We start from the raw sequence: 5,000 nt of genomic DNA, 5'->3' as shown, positions 1-5,000 counted from the left end.
CGTCCCGGTCGCACGGGTCGCGCATCCCGGGAGGGCCGACGGAGGAAGCCGGCGCACGGCCGCCGCGCGGACGGCCGGCGGCGGCGCCCATGCGCCGGGGCCTCGGTGGGCGCGTGCCGGCTCCCTCGGGGACGAACGGTGCCGGGCGCGCCCGCCGCGAGGCGACGGACTTGTGCGGAGTGGAGCGGAAGTCCCGCCGCGGCAGCAGCAGCCCCCCCTCCCTACCACCCCGGCGGGACATCCGCCCAAGGCCCACCCCAAGCGTTCCAAAGTACCGAGGAGCGTTGCAAACGGGAACGGCCCGGACACGCGTCCCGGTCTCACGGGATGCGCGTCCCGGTCGCACGGGTCGCGCATCCCGGGAGGGCCGACGGAGGAAGCCGGCGCACGGCCGCCGCGCGGACGGCCGGCGGCGGCGCCCATGCGCCGGGGCCTCGGCGGGCGCGTGCCGGCTCCCTCGGGGACGAACGGTGCCGGGCGCGCCCGCCGCGAGGCGACGGACTTGTGCAGAGTGGAGCGGAAGTCCCGCCGCGGCAGCAGCCGCCCCCCCTCCCTACCACCCCGGCGGGGCATCCGCCCAAAGCCCACCCCAAGCGTTCCAAAGTACCGAGGAGCGTTGCAAACGGGAACGGCCCGGACACGCGTCCCGGTCGCACGGGATGCGCGTCCCGGTCGCACGGGTCGCGCGTCCCGGGAGGACAGACCGAGCAAGCCGAGGTGCCGCTCACGGCCGCCGCGAGGGACGTACGGCGCCGGCGCCCGCGCCCCGTGGCACGGCCTAGAGCGTGCCCCCCTGCCACCCCATCGGGGCATCGGCGCAAAGCCCACCGCGGGGTAGATAACCGAAGGCAACGAGGGACGGTGGATGCACATATCCGAGCAGTGGCGATAGGGCCGGAGGGAGCACCGACAGGGCCGTGAGATTTTAAAGTACCGAGGGAATTTGCAAACCGGGCCCGCCCCTCCCCCCGTCCATCGCACGCCGATCGGGGGTCCGGCGCCCCGCGGGGGGCTGCCGGCATGCGCTCCCGGTGCAGGCATCGACGAGCCGCCCGCGACCTCCACTCGGGTCCGAGCCCCCAAGCGCGGATGCCGAAACGCGCCGGCCGCGGCAGCCCCACCCCTGCCACCCCATCGGGGCATCGGCGCAAGGCCCACCCTGGGGTAGATAACCGAAGGCAACGAGGGACGGTGGATGCACATATCCGAGCAATAGCGATAGGGCCGGAGCGAAGACCGAGGGGGTCGGGGGGTTTTAATGTTCCGAGGGAAGTTGGAAACGGGGCCCGCCCGGACGCCCGTCCCTCGCACGCCGATCGGGGGTCCCGCACCCCGCGGGGGGCTGCCGGCATGCGCCCCTAGTACAAGCATCGACGAGTCGCCCGCGACCTCCACTCGGATCCGGCGGCGCACGCGCGGATGGCGAAACGCGGCGGCCGCGGCTGCAGCCCCCCTACCACCCCGTTGGCGCGTCGGCGCAAAGCCCACCCCGGGGAGGATAACCGAAGGCGACGAGGGACGATGCATGCACATATCCGAGCAAATACCGAGAGGGTCGGGGGGAAGACCGAGAGGCAAGGGGTGTTTAGAGTACCGAGGGAAGTTGCGAAAGGGGCCCGCCCGGACGCTCGCCGCTCGCAGGCGATCCGGCGGGGCGCACGGAGGGCGCCGCCCATCGCCGGAGCTTGCTCGGTCATCTCTGCCGCACGGACACGTAAGCGCCGCCGCGCAAGGTTCGGCCGGCGGGGCGGACGGTTCGCCGCCGCAGGCCTTTCCCGCAGCCGGAACGTGGGCCCGGCGTTGCGCGCCGGCGGGCCGCGCAATCCGCCGGGGCGCACGGCGGGCGCCGCCCGTCGCCGGGGCTTCGCTCGGTCATCTCGGCCGCACGGACACGTGCGCGCAGCCGCGGAAGGTTCGGCCGGCGGGGCGGACGGTTCGCCGACGCAGGCCTCTCCCGCGGCCGGAACGCGGGACCGGCGTTGCGCGCCGGCGGAAGGCGCGATCCGGCAGGGCGCACGGCGGGCGCCGCCCGGGCTTCGCTCGGTCATCTCGGCCGCACGGACACGTGCGCGCCGCCCATCGCCGGGGCTTCGCTCGGTCATCTCGGCCGCGCCGCCACGTGCGCGCCGCCGCGGAAGGCTTGGCCGGCCGGGCGGACGGTTCGCCGCCGCAGGCCTTTCCCGCAGCATGCGCCCCTTCGCCCGAACGACCGCGGGACTCCGGTACGGCCTAGCCGTCGGCCGCCCGGCTGCAAGCCGTCGGGGCCGCTCGATCCCCGTCGCGTGCCGGCCGCCGCTCGGGCCAGCCGGCCGGCTGCCGCACGTAACCTCTGACCTCATCAGCGGTCGATCCGCACCGCGCTGGTCTTCGGTGCGGACCCGTCGGGGCCGTGCCGCGCCGGCTGTCGCATCCGGTTCCGCAGGCGCCGCCCGGTTGCCTCCCGCCCTCGTGCGCTCGCGCCGGCCGGGCGACGCGGTGCCCGCGGGACTCGGGCATGGTTGAGCCGTCGGCCGCCCGGCGGCATGCCGCCGCCGCTCCGCGCCGCGTGCCGGCTGCGCTCCTCCCCGCGCCCATCCGCGGGCGGGCCCGCCGCCGCTCGCGCCGGCCGGGCGACGCGGTGCCCGCGGGACTCGGGCATGGTTGAGCCGTCGGCCGCCCGGCGGCATGCCGCCGCCGCTCCGCGCCGCGTGCCAGCTGCGCTCCTCCCCGCGCCCGTCCGCGGGCGGGCCCGCCGCCGCTCGCGCCGGCCGGGCGACGCGGTGCCCGCGGGACTCGGGCACGGTTGAGCCGACGGCCGCCCGGCGGCATGCCGCCGCCGCTCCGCGCCGCGTGCCGGCTGCGCTCCTCCCCGCGCCCGTCCGTGGGCGGGCCCGCCGCCGCTCGGCCTAGCCCCCCGGCTGCCGCACGTAACCTGCGACCTCGTCGGCGCTGGATGCGCGTCGTGACAGTTTTCGGTGGGGCGCCGCGGAGGCGCCGGGGGCCCATGCGACGGGCCAGGGGGCGAACGGAGGGCTCGGTCAGCCCTAACAGGGGACCGGCGACAAAGGAGCGGTCGCGCAAAGTTTCGTAAGGGACCCAGACGACGGGCCTACCGATCCGAAGCACCGCGCACGGACGCGCAGCGGGCCCACGACGGGCCGACACGGAAGGCCCGCCGCCAAGGCCGCAAAACCGACAAAGGAACCCACGGGGACGCACCAGAGCGGGCAAAGCTTTCACCGAACGGGACGGGACCGAGCCCCCGCAACAGGCGAGGGCGACGGATCCGACCAAGTAAGGCCGATCCCGCTCCACGCACGCGCGGCCGCAGGAACTTCGTGAGGGACGGGACGACCGGCCGACCGAACCGAAGCGCCGCGCACGGCCGCCGCGAGGGCCGGCCGGAGGCATAGACCGAGCGCCGCGCCAGCGGAAGGAGCGTGCCGGCTCCGTCGGGGACCACCTGCGCACGGTCCGTCCGAGCGAGCCGACGGACCGGCGCGGAAGGCCCGGCGCCGAGCCCGCAAAACCGACAAAGGAACCCACAGGGACGCACCAAAGCGGCCCAAGATTTCACCGAGACGGGACCGAGCCCACGCAACATGCGATGGCGACGGATCGGACCAAGTAAGGCCGATCCAACTCCGCGCGCGCGCGGCCGCGAGCACTTCGTGAGGGACAGGAAGACCGGCCGACCGAACCGAAGCGCCGCGCACGGCCGCCACAAGGGCCGGCTGGAGGCGTAGACCGAGAGCCGCACCAGCGGAAGGAGCGTGCCGGCTCCGTCGTGGGCCAACTCCGCGGGGCCCATCCGAGCGAGCCGACGGGCCGGCGCGGAAGGCCCGGCCGAACCCGCAAAACCGACAAAGGAACCCACAGGGACGCACCAGAGCGGACAAAGATTCGGGGCCGCCCTCCCTCACCGAACAGGACGGGACCGAGCCCACGGAACATGCGAGGGCGAAGGATCGGACCAAGTAAGGCCGATCCAACTCCGCGCGCGCGCGGCCGCGAACACTTCATGAGGGACGGGAAGACCGGCCGACCGATCCGAAGCACCGCGCACGGCCGCCGCAAGGGCCGACCGAAGGAATAGACCGAGCGCCGCACCAGCGGAAGGAGCGTGCCGGCTCCGTCGTGGGCCAACTCCGCGGGGCCCATCCGAGCGAGCCGACGGGCCGGCACGGAAGGCCCGGCCGAACCCGCAAAACCGACAAAGGAACCCACAGGGACGCACCAGAGCGGACAAAGATTTCACCGAACGGGACGGGACCGAGCCCACGCAACATGCGAGGGCGAAGGATCGGACCAAGTAAGGCCGATCCAACTCCGCGCGCGCGCGGCCGCGAAAACTTCGTCAGGGACGGGACGACGGGCCGACCGATCCGAAGCGCCGTGCACGGCCGCCGCAACGGCCGGCCGGAGGCGTAGACCGAGCGCCGCACCAGCAGAAGGAGCGTGCCGGCTCCGTCGTGGGCCCGCTGCGCGTGGCCCATCCGAGCGAGCCGACGGGCCGAATCCCTCGAGGACGAACGGTGCCGGGCACGCCCGCAGCGAGTGCCCACGGCGGGCTTGTGCGGAGTGGAGCGGAAGGCCCGCCGCGGCGGCAGCAGCCCCCCCTCCCTACCACCCCAGCGGGGCATCCGCCCAAAGCCCACCCCAAGCGTTCCAAAGTACCGAGGAGCGTTGCAAACGGGAACCGCCCGGACATGCGTCCCGGTCGCACGGGATGCGCGTCCCGGTCGCACGGGTCGCGCGTCCCGGGAGGGCCGACGGAGGAAGCCGAAGTGCCGTGCGCGGCCGCCGCGACGGCCGGACGGCGGCGGCGCCCGTGCGCCGCGGCAAAGGCGGGAGCGGCCCGGCTCCGTCCGGGGCGCCGCGAGCTTCGGTCGAACCTTTGCCGTGACTCTTCGCAATAGGCCAAGCCCATTCACACTTGGCCAAGCCTAGGCCAAGCCAAGGCCTCCAATGCTTGGCCAAGTGCCTCCAAGGTCGGCCAAGACAGTGCCCAGCGTGCCAAA

The sequence above is a fragment of the Phoenix dactylifera genome, chromosome 10 (assembly GCF_051530095.1).
Source record: "Phoenix dactylifera cultivar Ajwa chromosome 10, Ajwa_hap1_PhDact_Kaust_v1.1, whole genome shotgun sequence".
Classification (NCBI taxonomy): domain Eukaryota; kingdom Viridiplantae; phylum Streptophyta; class Magnoliopsida; order Arecales; family Arecaceae; genus Phoenix; species Phoenix dactylifera.
Note: the sequence above shows the minus strand (reverse complement) of the source record.